This window comes from Triturus cristatus, chromosome 4_1 (genome assembly GCF_964204655.1).
Source record: "Triturus cristatus chromosome 4_1, aTriCri1.1, whole genome shotgun sequence".
Lineage (NCBI taxonomy): Eukaryota > Metazoa > Chordata > Amphibia > Caudata > Salamandridae > Triturus > Triturus cristatus.
In genome coordinates this window covers 1,740,299-1,754,691 of record NC_140585.1, presented here as the reverse complement: position 1 = coordinate 1,754,691, position 14,393 = coordinate 1,740,299, and the positions used below count along the sequence as shown (strand labels likewise).

At 59.4% G+C, this 14,393-nt stretch overlaps 1 protein-coding gene across 1 annotated transcript in view; it reads right to left on the bottom strand.

Moving 5' to 3' along the window:
- The window catches only part of LOC146839251 (uncharacterized), a 239,263-nt gene extending 225,570 nt beyond the window's left edge, over positions 1–13,693 (bottom strand). Inside the window, exon 1 of the mRNA XM_085651294.1 lies at positions 13,164–13,693. The gene's annotated coding sequence lies outside the window, so the exon portion shown is untranslated. The remainder of the gene's footprint in view (positions 1–13,163) is intronic.
- Positions 13,694–14,393: the final 700 nt, after the last annotated feature.

Sequence of the window (14,393 nt, the reverse complement as noted above, 5' to 3'; positions counted from 1 at the left end):
AGGCCTCACCTCTTCTGCACCCCCTGAATAAGCCTCTGCACCCCCCAGACTGGCCACACCTCCTTCGTAATCCCCTGGACAGGCCTCACTGTCTCACTGCCTCTGCATCTCCCTGCACATGGTTATCCTCGTCTGCGACCTACTGGACAGACCTCACCTCCCCCGCGCCCTCATGGACAGGCCTTCCCTCCTCTGCAGCCCCCCTGGACAGGCCTCCCCTCCTATTCAACCCCATGGATAGGCCTCATCTCCTCTACACACCCTGGACAGGTCTCACCTTCTCTGCACCCCCTGGACAGGCCTCACCTCCTCTGCTCTCCTTCTGGACAGGCCTCACCTCCTATTCAAACCCATGGAAAAGCTTCAACTCCTCTGAACGCCCTGGTCGGACAGGCCTCACTTCCTCTGCACACCCTCAGACAGGTATCACCACCTCTGCACCCCCTGGACAGGCATCTTCTCTTCTGAGCCCTCCTGGACAGGCATCACCTCCTATGAGCCCCCATGTACAGTCTCACCCCCTCTGCAGACCCTCTGAACAAGCCTCACCTCCCCTTAAGCCCCATGGACAGGTCTCCTCTCCTTTGCTACTCCCGGAGAGGCCTCACCTCCTCTGCTTTTCCCAGGACAGACCTCATCTACTCTGCTCCCCCTTGGACAGGCCTTTTGTCCCCTGCACCCCTGTAAGTAGGCCTCACCTCTTCTGCACCCCCAGACAGGCCTCACCTACTCTGCACTACCCAAACTGGTCTCACCTCCTCTGTAACCCCCTAGACAGGAGTCATCTACTCTGTACCCCCATAGAAAAGGTCTCACCTCATCTGCAGCCCCCCGAATTGGCGTCACCTCCTCTTCACCCCCATGGACCGGCTTCACCTCCTCAGTAATCCCCAGACAGGCCACACCTCCTCTGTAAAAACCCGGACAGGCTTACCTGCGTAGCACCCTCAATGGAAAGGCCTCAATTCTGCATCCATGTAGGAGAGTAGGATCTGCTTACTATGGTTACCCCCACTTTTTGCTGGTGTTTCACTGATGGTCGACTTTAGTCTGGCTGGGGCCCTGCTAACCAGGACCCCAGCCTAGCTGCTTCCTCTCTAAATTGGTTGCATGTACTTTAGGTACACTCAAGATTGGTTACTGGGGTACCCTTGTGAGTCCCTAGTATATGGTATCTTAGGTACCAATGGCATAGGTACCCCAGAGGCCTACCAGGGGCTGGAGCATGTATTATGCCACCCCTGGGAAGCACTCCAAAATGACACCACAGGTCTGCTAGTGCAGCCTGGGTAAGGTGGTGCATGCTTTTCTTACTAAGATATAAGCTACCTATATCTACCTTTAAATACAGACACATAAACCTATAAGTCACTCCTATGGCAGGCCTTGACAATCCTGAAGGCAGAGTGCTTGGTTTTGTGTGAGAGGGTGCCCATGCATGAGCAGGACCCATCTGCAGCTTTCGGAATCACTTCTCTGTAGCTGTTCTGTGATATAGCCATACCATATACTCTTAAGTGCATTATAACCTCGCGGTAAATGCTAACTTTGGAATGTTTGGTGTCAAACACTTTGGAATTTTATCCCCCCCGCCAGTCCTGGCGGCGGGAGTAGAGTTCCACCATTCTAGAGGGAGAAGACATGTACACACTTACCTGACCGGTAATAGTTTAAAAGATCCCCAGCATCACAAAATGGATGCTGCTGCCACAGACACGAGTCTGACCTCCTGCTGCTGGACGAAACTCTGGCAGGGGAGGCCTGGACAATAGGTTTCCTGTCACAGGGAGAAGTAACCACCTGCCCAGACAGGGTTTAGTGTATTGGGGCAAGGTGGGTGCATTCAGTTAATGCTTTTCAGACATTGCCTGGGGCACACTTGGTGTCCCTGTGCATACCCCAGTTCAAACCGGTTGCTGGGGCACTCAGCCCCAGCTCTGGCGCGAAACTGGACAAAGGTCCTCCCCAGGTCCTCCCATAGGTGGGACCCTAGAGTTAGTCAAACCCCTAAACTTAGTAGAAGTATAGGACCCCAGTCCCTAGGACTTTAGATTACTCTGCAACATATATCCTGGAACTTCGACATTCTATTTCGACTAGAAGACTGAAGGATCTCCCTTGGGGTCAAGGAGTGACTCCCCCGTTCAAACAGGCACCAAAGAAGCATCTTGCCTTTCTGCATTTCCAAGGTTCCTGCCGGATCCCGACGGATTTGCGACACAGGACACGGACTTCCAGACATCTCTGAGGCCGACATGAGATCCCAGCAAAGCTGAGACCCGCAGCCATCACGAGAGACGTGGGACCCGAACTCCTGGACACCGTGCACATTTGCTAGTGCATCCACTTCTCAAGCTTTTCCGAAGTTGTGCATTGGGCTACTTGTAGTCCAAGCCCTGAGCACCATCTGCAGCGAAGATTGTGGGCCTGTTGGACAGGCCACACGAAGGGCTTGCTCCCTCCCCGCACGACAGGGCCCGAGCTCCGGCCCGCCAGGCGTAACCCACGAAAAGCACCTGCACCCCGTCTCCCGACGGATCTTCTACCCTCGGACCTCCACACATCACGGGGCCCAGCCCCATCGGCTTCCCCGGCCGGGTCAAGCCGCCATCTTGAGCCCTGCACCACGAGGCCGCGTGGCCTCGCCCCGACCCTAACCCCGGGCCTGGCCGGCCCCGACATCCCGGCACCACCATCCACCCAGGAGGTGAGCGGACCACTTGGCAGGTCAATGGGAGAACGGAGCGTCAAGAGCTCTTCCCCCCGCCAGGTGCCGATCGCCTCCAGCTCCCCCAGGCGCTGGCTCCACCCCCTGCTGGGTGTCTGGACACCTTCATCCCGGGCCCTCCGACCGCCAAGTGCGAGGGTCCGGACATCAAAGGGCGCCTGCCCTATAACTGGGGCAGCTCCGGAGCAGGAAGGCAGTTGTATCCTGGAGTCGAGAGACACCGAGAGAACTCAGCCTTGACGGACTATTGGCGCTGCCGTAGCCCTCTCTTGCGAACCATCGTCCTGCCTGCTGGCGCTGCCGCGGCCTTCTGCAACATCCATCCTCGTCGGGACCTGCTGGCGCTTCCGCGGCCCGTTGTAACGACCATCCTCACCGGGACCTGCTGGCGCTGCCGCGGACCGTACATCGACCATCTTTCCGGGACCTGCTGGCGCTGCCGCGGACCGTGTACCGACCATCTCGACCGGGACCTGCTGGCGCTGCCGCGGCCCATACCAGCTAAACCACCAAGCTCGAGGATTGTGAGCTAATCATCATCTCATCCGAACTACCTGACTGGTAAACAGACTGTCCCGCTACCCCCTTCCCTACTTTGAGAGACTTGAATCGAGGGGACCCCTGAGTCCAGACCTCCTTGTACCATTCAACCGTACCTTAAGAAGTGCTTATAAAGAACGCTGAACCTTATCCGTGTGTGGTATCTGTCTGTGGGGGGGAAGTACCTTGTCTGTACGATCGCTGGAGACGGCTCTCCCCGGAGACCTCTCCCCCTGACCTCGGCCGACCCTCCCGGTCCGTCGAACCTTTCTAACATTGGTGGCCAGCGGCGCGATCCGAATCAACGCGTAATCGTACAGAGAGTAGCTCACCCCACGACAAAACCACGATGTCAGCCAAAGATAGCGGTTCCACTGAGAAATTCCAAATGGATAAGTTAGAAGAATACAGCCACCGCGAACTGAAACAATTCTGCATAGAACTTGGCATTGCTACCACCGGCCTGAGTACCAAAGCCGAACAGAAACTCAACCTCGAGCACATGCGGCTCCGAGAAGAACGAGAAGAGAAGCAGAGACAGAGAGAGCTGGAGGAGAAAAAAATAAAGCTCGAACACGAGCGCCAACTGGCGGAAATAGAACTTCGGAAACAGAGTAAAGAACTGGGGGTGCCTGAGCGACCGCACACCCCGGGGCCAACCGAGAAAAAAGTCCACATCCCCAAGGATGTTGTCCGCGAGTATGTCCGAGAAGACGACATACAACAGTGGTTTAAAGCCTACGAGATCGCCATGACCTCCCACCGGATCGACCGGAGTGATTGGGGAGCCGGACTATGGGGGAGGTTCGTCAACGAGGGTCGCGATGCCCTGCTGCAGCTCCCAGATCACCAAATGTCGTCCTACGACCACATGAAGGCTGCCCTCCTCACCCGCTACGGCCTCACACCCGAGATGTACCGCCAGAGGTTCAGAGATTGCACCCGGATCCCAGGTACAACTTGGGTAGAGTACGTGAACTATTTCAGCCGTGCCTTCGAGGGTTGGATCAAGGGGAGCCATGTCACCACCTACGAACAACTCTTTAACCTTATGGTATGGGAGCACCTGTCGAACAACTGTTTCGTCGAGCTCAGGCAGCACCTCCTCGACAGTAAGCTGACTGACCCCCGGCAGCTCGCCGCCGAAGCTGACCGATGGGAAAGCACCCGAGTGGGCCGGAGAGGGCCACACGAGCAGAACCGAAGCAACCAAGGCCAGCACCGTCCTCGGGGAGGAGGAGGAGGCCAGGGGCGAGGGAGAGACGCCTTGCCGGCAACACCCGTGGCCAGCACCCCGCCTCCGGCCGGCCGGGGCAACCCCCCGTTGCGTCCTGGGTTCCGAGCCAACGTCACGTGCCACCGATGCCAGCGAGTCGGCCACTACGCCAATGACCCAAGCTGTCCACAGAACCAAACACCCAAGCCCCGCCAGGTAGCTGCCGCCGCCCTGGGGGAAGAGCGGTTATCGGAGGAACCAGAAGAGTATGAGCCGGCCCAGCAAGAGTGGGAACCGGCCGCCATGGTCCTGGCGTGCTTAGGGGGAAGAGACATGGTCCCGCGGGCTCCCCTACCCGCTAACACCAGGAAATACGGTCAGTGGGTGACCATTAATGGACAGCGAGCCGAGGCCTTGCGTGACACCGGCGCCAGTGTGACGGCCGTCCGCTGTCACCTGGTGAAGCCCGAGCAGATCCTGCCGAACATTCTCTGCCCCGTCCGCTCGGCAGACAACTCCGAAAGTATGTGTCAAATGGCCTGCGTCCCATTCGAATGGGGAGGGGTCTCCGGCCTGTTGAAGGTGACGGTCCGGGACGATGCCCCCGTGGACTGCCTCCTGGGGAATGACCTCGAGAGTTCCCCGTGGGCCACCGTTGAGAGAAGAGAGCACCTGGGGATGCTGGGCCTCCCGGACTGGGCCTGCATAACCACCCGGTCCGTGGCCGCCCGTGCCGTCCCCCGATCAGAAGAACCGGAATGGCCAGCACCTCCGCCCCCGGTCGCCCCAGTAGAAGACAACGACGAGGCCAGCCCCCCGGAACCAACGACCGAAGGGGACGCGCAACCCCATGACCTTCCCGGCCTGGCTCAGTGGCGTCAAGAAGGGGGGCCCACCCAAGAACAGTTCCGCCAGGAACAAAAGACCTGTCCCTCCCTCGAGGGACTCCGCCAACAAGCCAGCGCCCAGAACGCAGGGGACTCCACCGGAACTCACTGGGTCTACTGGGATAACGACCTGCTATACAGCGAACAAAGAATCGCCGAGCTGGGGGCCGGTCGAGTACTGGTGGTACCTCTCCGCTTCAGAGACTTCCTGCTCAACCTGGCCCATGATGTCCCCCTGGCTGGACACCTGGGCCAGGACAAAACGTACAGCCGCCTAGTGACCCACTTTTTCTGGCCGAAAATGAGGAACGACGCCCTGAACCACTGCCGATCTTGCCCCACATGCCAAGCCCGCGGGAAGAGTGGTCGGAAGCTGAAAGCCCCTCTGCAACCCTTCCCTGTGGTCACCACCCCGTTCGAGAGGGTGGGGATAGACATTGTGGGGCCTCTGGACCCCCGCACGGCACAAGGACACAGGTTCATCTTAGTACTGGTGGACCATGCCACCCGCTACCCCGAGGCGGTGCCCCTACGAACCGAGACAGCTCCGGTGGTTGGCCGGGCCCTAATGGGGATCTTCTCCCGGGAGGGCTTCCCCCGAGAAGTCGTCAACGACCGAGGCACGAACTTTATCTCCAAATACATGAAGTCCCTCTGGCAACAAAGCGGGGTCACCTACAGATTCACGACCCCCTATCACCCCCAAGGGAACGGACTAGTGGAGCGTTTTAACCGCACTCTCAAGGGGATGATTGGGGGATTGGAAGAGCCCCTCCGTCGCCAGTGGGATGTACTACTCCCATGCCTCCTCTTCGCCTACCGAGAAGTCCCCCAGAAGTCCCTCGGCTTTAGCCCTTTCGAACTCCTGTACGGGCACCCTGTGCGAGGGCCCCTCAGCCTAGTCAAGGAAGGTTGGGAGATGGCCCCCCTAAAGACCCCTCCAGACGTCTTCAAATACATCCTGGCCCTACGCAATCAGACCCGGCGCTTCCGGGAGTTGGCCAAGGCGAACCTCGAGGCCAGCCAGGAGGACATGAAGAGGTGGTATGATCACAATGCCTCCTCCGTTGAGTTCGAGCCTGGTCAACAAGTGTGGGTGATGTCCCCCACCGAACCATGTGCCTTGCAAGATAAGTGGACGGGGCCCTTCAAAGTGGTCGAGCACAAAAGCCCCGTCACTTACCTCATCGACATGGGGACCTCCCGGAACCCCCTTCGGGTCCTCCACACCAACAGACTCAAACCACACTTTGTGCGCTCAGAACTCAGCCTCCTGATGGCTACGGACAGTGGGGCGGAGGAGGACTCCGAACCCCTCCCGGATCTTCTGAAGACTCAGGAGAATGACGGCTCCGTGGACGGGGTCCGGCTCTCTGACGCCCTCACTTCGGAGCAACGCCAGGGCTGCCGGAACCTCCTGCTGCAGTTCGCTACCCTGTTCTCCCTCACCCCCGGGGTCACCCCTTGGTGTTTGCACGACGTGGACACCGGGGACAGTCCCCCTGTCCGACACCGGGCCTACCGCGTACCAGATCGGGTACGGGCCTGCATACAGGAGGAAGTGGCCAAGATGCTCACAATCAGGGTCATCGAGCCCTCGGACAGTCCCTGGGCCAGCCCGGTTGTATTGGTTCCCAAAGCCGCTGCCCCCGGCACCACATCTGAACTGAGATTCTGCGTCGACTACCGGGGTTTGAACGCTGTCACCCGGACCGACGCTCATCCGATTCCCCGAGCAGACGAGCTGATCGACCGGCTGGGGGCCGCCCGCTACCTTAGTATCTTCGACCTAACAGCGGGCTACTGGCAGATCGGCCTCACACCTAGGGTTCAGGAACGGTCAGCCTTCTCTACCCCCGATGGCCACTACCAATTCAAGGTCATGCCCTTCGGCATGAAGAATGCCCCCGCCACGTTTCAACGCCTTGTGAACCAGGTCTTGGCGGGGCTCGAAAAGTTCAGCGCTGCCTACCTGGACGATATCGCAGTATACAGCCGCCACTGGTCCGACCACCTCCTTCACCTACAAGAGGGTCTACAGGCCCTCCAGCGGGCCGGCCTCACAATTAAGGCCGGCAAGTGCCAAATTGGCCAAGGGTCCGTGACCTACCTTGGGCACCAAGTGGGGAGCGGGCTGGTGGCCCCGCTGCAACTTAAGATTGCTGCCATCCAGTCCTGGCAGCCCCCCGTCACCCAGACCGAGGTCCGAGCCTTCTTGGGGCTCACCGGCTACTACCGGCGGTTCGTGAAGGACTACGGCAGCATCGTGGGGCCCCTCACGGGTCTCACGTCCAAGAACCAACCGAAGCGGATTAACAGGACACCTGATTGTCAAGCGGCCTTCGAGAAGCTGAAGGCCGCCCTGTGCACCGCCCCTGTGCTCCAGGCCCCCGATTACAGTCGGGAATTCGTGGTACAGACCGACGCCTCCGACCACGGCATCGGAGCCGTTCTTTCTCAGTTAAACCCCGAAGGTCATGACCAGCCGGTGGCCTTCATCAGTCGACGTCTCCTGGCCCGAGAACAGCGCTGGAGCACCATCGAGAGGGAGGCCTTCGCAGTGGTGTGGGCCCTCAAAAAACTCAGGCCCTATCTCTTTGGTACCCACTTCCGGGTACAAACCGACCATCGACCCCTGCAGTGGCTGATGCAGATGCGGGGGGAGAACCCAAAACTACTGCGCTGGTCCATTTCCCTGCAGGGAATGGACTTCACCGTGGAGCACCGACCAGGCCAAGACCACGCCAACGCGGATGGCCTGTCACGCTTTTTCCGCCTCGACGAAGAGAGTCCCCAAGGAGATGGGTGACTCTCCCCGCCTTCAGCTGGGGGGGACGCATGTTGGACAGGCCACACGAAGGGCTTGCTCCCTCCCCGCACGACAGGGCCCGAGCTCCGGCCCGCCAGGCGTAACCCACGAAAAGCACCTGCACCCCGTCTCCCGACGGATCTTCTACCCTCGGACCTCCACACATCACGGGGCCCAGCCCCATCGGCTTCCCCGGCCGGGTCAAGCCGCCATCTTGGGCCCTGCACCACGAGGCCGCGTGGCCTCGCCCCGACCCTAACCCCGGGCCTGGCCGGCCCCGACATCCCGGCACCACCATCCACCCAGGAGGTGAGCGGACCACTTGGCAGGTCAATGGGAGAACGGAGCGTCAAGAGCTCTTCCCCCCGCCAGGTGCCGATCGCCTCCAGCTCCCCCAGGCGCTGGCTCCACCCCCTGCTGGGTGTCTGGACACCTTCATCCCGGGCCCTCCGACCGCCAAGTGCGAGGGTCCGGACATCAAAGGGCGCCTGCCCTATAACTGGGGCAGCTCCGGAGCAGGAAGGCAGTTGTATGCTGGAGTCGAGAGACACCGAGAGAACTCAGCCTTGACGGACTATTGGCGCTGCCGTAGCCCTCTCTTGCGAACCATCGTCCTGCCTGCTGGCGCTGCCGCGGCCTTCTGCAACATCCATCCTCGTCGGGACCTGCTGGCGCTGCCGCGGCCCGTTGTAACGACCATCCTCACCGGGACCTGCTGGCGCTGCCGCGGACCGTACATCGACCATCTTTCCGGGACCTGCTGGCGCTGCCGCGGACCGTGTACCAACCATCTCGACCGGGACCTGCTGGCGCTGCCGCGGCCCGTACCAGCTAAACCACCAAGCTCGAGGATTGTGAGCTAATCATCATCTCATCCGAACTACCTGACTGGTAAACAGACTGTCCCGCTACCCCCTTCCCTACTTTGAGAGACTTGAATCGAGGGGACCCCTGAGTCCAGACCTCCTTGTACCATTCAACCGTACCTTAAGAAGTGCTTATAAAGAACGCTGAACCTTATCCATGTGTGGTATCTGTCTGTGGGGGGGAAGTTACTTGTCTGTACGATCGCTGGAGACGACTCTCCCCGGAGACCTCTCCCCCTGACCTCGGCCGACCCTCCCGGTCCGTCGAACCTTTCTAACAGGGCCTATACTCCACGAGTGTTCAGTGGGCCCGGTTCGAGCATTTCTGCTCGAGGCTTCTTCGCGATCCCCGGTCTGTCGACTGGTGGGTCCCCACGAAGGTAACTCTTCTGTTTCTTGGGCTTCCCTGGTTGCTCCAGACGTGCCCTGACTCCACTCCAAAGGGTGAGTCCCTCAGACCTTGCGGGCCTGCACCGAAGCCAATCTCTTCTTTTTGCTTGGGTTGCTGTTGCCAAGGCTTGTTGGGTCCCATCCGGAATCCGACACTGCAGCTCTCAACATCCTTCGTGGGAGAGCTCGAATCCAGCACCTGGTCATCGTCGACGCCTCCTGGTCCTCGTGGCTGAAGAGTCAAGCTTCACCTTCTTCACCTGCAAGCACCCGACGTTGGTTGGCATCTTCTCTTCGCCTTCCTGGTCACTGGCTAGTGACCCAGACTCTGTCCCCTCTGCTTTCAGATTCTTCTCGACTCCGATGCAGGCTTGGATCCATCCGGACACTTTCCACTTGGTCGCCTGCAGCACTTTTCAGCAGCTCGCCATAGAAAACGACGACGAAACCCGGCATGAAAATACACCTATGCACCCGGCTTCCCTGGGTGAGGTAACATAAGTACTCCGGTGCTCCCATGGGTGTTAACTCTAGAACTGCCTAGTCCTAAAGGGGTTTGCTCCAAGTCCTCTCCTAGGTGTCCATCCTTTGTAATTTTCCAACTGTGACTTTCCCCATAGAAGTAAATGGTGATTCGCGTCTGTGTATAGACACTGCACGCGTCCCCCGTTTGTCCCCTGTGTCACTACCTTGGGGGGTACCTGGTGGCCACAGCGGTTCTACAGGCTCTAGGCCTGGTATCTATGTCAGTCGTGGTTCTCATACCACCTTCTTAGTATATGGTTTGTGAGGCCCCTAGGGCAAAACGCATACTGTGCTAATTTACTGTGTGCTAAATAAGTTTAACTGATGTACTAGAGGAGTGTGTTTAGAATAAATACATATATTTTATATATATACCTGATGTGGTTCTCCTTTTATTTGGTCATTCACAAGATGATAGACTGGTAAAACAAGCTGCTTTACATTTCTTCAAGACTTAGCCTGAAGGCTGCTCTCCGCAGCTACCAGTAGGATAGCTTTCTATAAGGTTGTCTTTAACCTGCCATCAATAAGGGGTCGTTTGGACTGGTGCCAGGTGCCCACTAGAATAGTGGACAGCATATGCCAGGCCAACTTCTCACAATCCACATTGACAGGCCTCACCTCCTCTGCATCCCCTGGCTAGGCATCACCTCCTCTGTAGCCCATGGACCAGCCTCACTTCCTCTGCAACCCTGGACAGGCCTCTCCTCCTCTATGCCCCCTTGCTTTGGACAAGCCTCCCCTCCTCTTCACCCACATGGACAGCCTCATCTCCTCCGCATCCCCCACCCCTGGACAGGTCTCACCTCCTCCACAGCCCCTGGATTGGCTACAACTCCTCCGTAAACCCCTGGACAGGCCCTCCGTGCAACCCCTTCAACAAACTTCAACTCCCCTTCAGCCACAAGGACAGGCCTCGCCTTCTCTGCACCCTCTGGACAGGCCTCATCTCTTCTGCATCACCATGGACAGGTCTCACCTCCTGTGTAACCCCCTCACCCCCGGACAGGGCATACCTCCTCCGCACCCTCACTGAACAGGCCTCAACTCTGCATCCACATGGACAGGCCTCACCTCCTCTGCACACTCTGGACAGGCCTCAGCTTCTCTGCACCCCTGGACAGGCCTCTCCTCATCTGCACCTCTGGACAGGCCTCGACATCTCTGCCCCCTGGACAGGCCTTGACACCTATGCACCCCCAAACAGGCCTCACCTCCTCTGCCCCCTGGACAGGCCTCTCCTTCTCTGCACCCCTGGACAGGCCTCTCCTCCTCTGCACCCCTGGACAGGCCTCACCTCCTCTGCCCCCTGGACAGGCCTCTCCTCCTCTGCACCCCTGGACAGGCCTCACCTCCTCTGCACCTCTGGACAGGCCTCTCCTCCTCTGTACCCCTGGACAGGCCTCACCTCCTCTGCACCCCTGGAGAGGCCTCACCTCCTTTGCACACCTGGACAGGCCTCTCCTCCTCTGCACCCCTGGACAGGCCTCTCGGTGCTTCTCACAGGAGCTCTTGGTGAAGGATTCCCATTAAGGACAGAGGAGCCCAGAGTTCATTCCACCCCATACAGCGCCTCAGACTCTGCCCTGAGCCTTGGGCGCTATGCACAGGCCCCGAAGAGAGACACTGCTCCCATGGACAGGCCTCGACACCTCTGCACCCCTGGAGAGGCCTCACCTTCTCTGCCCTCTGGACAGGCCTCTCCTCCTCTGCACCCCTGGACAGGCCTCACCTCCTCTGCCCCCTGGACAGGCCTCACTTCCTCTGCACCTCTGGACAGGCCTCTCCTCCTCTGTACCCCTGGACAGGCCTCACCTCCTCTGTACCCCTGGACAGGCCTCTCGGTGCTTCTCACAGGAGCTCTCGTTGAAGGATTCTCATTAAGGACAGAGGAGCCCAGAGTTCATTCCACCCCATACAGAGCCTCTGACTCCGCCCCGAGCCTCGGGGCGCTATGAAAAGGTCCCGAAGAGAGACACTGCTCCCTTGGACAGGCCTCACCTCCTCTGCACCCCTTGACAGGCGTCTCGGTGCTTCTCACAGGAGCTCTTGGTGAAGGATTTCCATTAAGGACAGAGGAGCCCAGAGTTCATTCCACCCCATATAGCGCTTCAAACTCCGCCCTGAGCCTCGGGGCGCTATGCACAGGCCCCGAAGAGAGACACTGCTCCCCTGGACAGGCCTCGACACCTCTGCACCCCTGGAGAGGCCTCACCTCCTCAGCACCCCCGGACAGGCCTCACCTCCTCTGCACCCCTGGACAGGCCTCACCTCCTCTGCCCTCTGGACAGGCATCTCCTCCTCTGCACCCCTGCACATGCCTCACCTCCTCTTCACCTCTGGACAGGCCTCTCCTCCTCTGTATCGCTGGACAGGCCTTACCTCCTCTATACCCCTGGACAGGCGTCGCCTCCTCTGCACCCCTGGAAAGGCCTCAGCTCCTCTGCACCCCTGGACAGGCCTCGACATCTCTGCACCCCTGGAGAGGCCTCACCTCCTCTGCCCCCTCGACAGGCCTCGCCTCCTCTGCATCCCTGGACAGGCCTATCCTCCTCTGCAACCCTGGACAGGCCTCTCCTCCTCTGCACCCCTGGACAGGCCTCACCTCCTCTGCCCCCTGGACAGGCCTCACCTCCTCTGCATCCCTGGACAGGCCTCACCTCCTCTGCACCCCTGGACAGGCCTCTCCTCCTCTGCACCCCTGGACAGGCCTCACCTCCTCTGCACCCCTGGACAGGCCTCACCTCCTCTGCACTCCCCTGGACAGGCCTCACCTATTCCGCCCCATGGACAGACCTCTCCTCCTATGCACCCCTGGACAGGCCTCTCCTCCTCTGCACCCCTGGACAGGCCTCACCTCCTCTGCACCCCTGGACAGGCCTCACCTCCTCTGCGCCCCTGGACAGGCGTCACCTCCTCTGCACCCCTGGACAGGTCTCTCGGTGCTTCTCACAGGAGCTCTCGGTGAAGGATTCTCATTAAGGACAGAGGAGCCCAGAGTTCATTCCACCCATAAAGCGCCTCTGACTCTACCCCGAGACTTGGGGCGCTATGCACAGGCCCCGAAGAGAGACACTGCTCCCCTGGACAGGCCTCACCTCCTCTGCACCCCTGGACAGGCCCCACCTCCTCTGCACCCCAGGACATGTCTCTCCTCCTCTGCACCCCTGGACAGGCCTCACCTCCTCTAGACAGGCCTCACCTCCTCTGCACCTCTGGACAGGCCTCTCCTCCTCTGCACCCCTGGACAGGCGTCGCCTCCTCTGCACTCCTGGACAAGCCTCACCTCCTCTGCACCCCTGGACAGGCCTCTCCTCCTCTGCACCCCTGGACAGGCCTCTCCTCCTCTGCACCCCTGGACAGGCCTCTCCTCCTCTGCACCCCTGGACGGGCCTCTCGGTGCTTCTCACAGGAGCTCTTGGTGAAGGATTCTCATTAAGGACAGAGGAGCCCAGAGTTCACTCCACCCCATCCAGCGCCTCTGACTCCGCCCTGAGCTTCGGGGCGCTATGCACAGGCCCCGAAGAGAGACACTGCTCCCCTGGACTTGCCCAGAGGCCCCGGATGCAGCTGTGGCTCGGACCGGAGGCGCTTTAACACCAGGGTCTGCGCAGCATTGTTATAACTCTCAGTTTAAAGCTCACTCCAGATACGAGGCGCTACACACTTGGCAAGTGTCACTCAGAGTGATGGAAGTGACAGGAATGTCCTGATTCAACCCAGGTCCGTGATCCGGTGATGTCGCTGCAGCCGCTTCAATTAATTATCCATCTTCAAAGAAGTGACCTTTCACCCCGGAAGTGCCCTCTCTGAGGAGGCAGATCTCTGCCCGTGTCCTGTGCGGGTAACACTGCACCCCACTACTGTCTGTACCTCTAGGGGTGTTACACTGTGTGTATCTCTTCTTGTAAATAACTTGTGATAATAAATGTTTAATACGAGGCGCCTTGACTCCCCCCGGCCTCGTTCACGCTTATAAACCTCCTAAAATAAATACAGAATAAAACCCTTCCCTGGGGAGACTGCTGCTTCCTCTCCCTGGGGTCGGTCCCCTGTAGTAGGTTAGGAGGGGCCCCTCTGCTTCTCCTTGTGGGAGGGGCCCCTCTGCTTCTACTTGCGGGAGGGCCCCCCTGCTTCACCTTGTGGGGATGCCCCCCTGCTTCTGCTTGTGGGAGGGGCCCTTCTGTGTCTCTTTCTGGGAGGGGCCCTTCTGCGTCTCTTTCTGGGAGGGGCCCCTCTGCTTCCCCTTGTGGGAGGCTCCCCCTGCTTCTCCTTGGGGTGGAGGGGGGCACTGCTCCTCTTTGTGGGGAGGGCCCCCCTGCTTCTGCTTGTGGGAGAAGTCCTTCTGCTACTACTTGTGGGAGGGGCCCCTGTGCTACTTCTTCTCCTTTGATAGTGTAGGGGAGAGAGAGGATAGATGGATGGATGGATG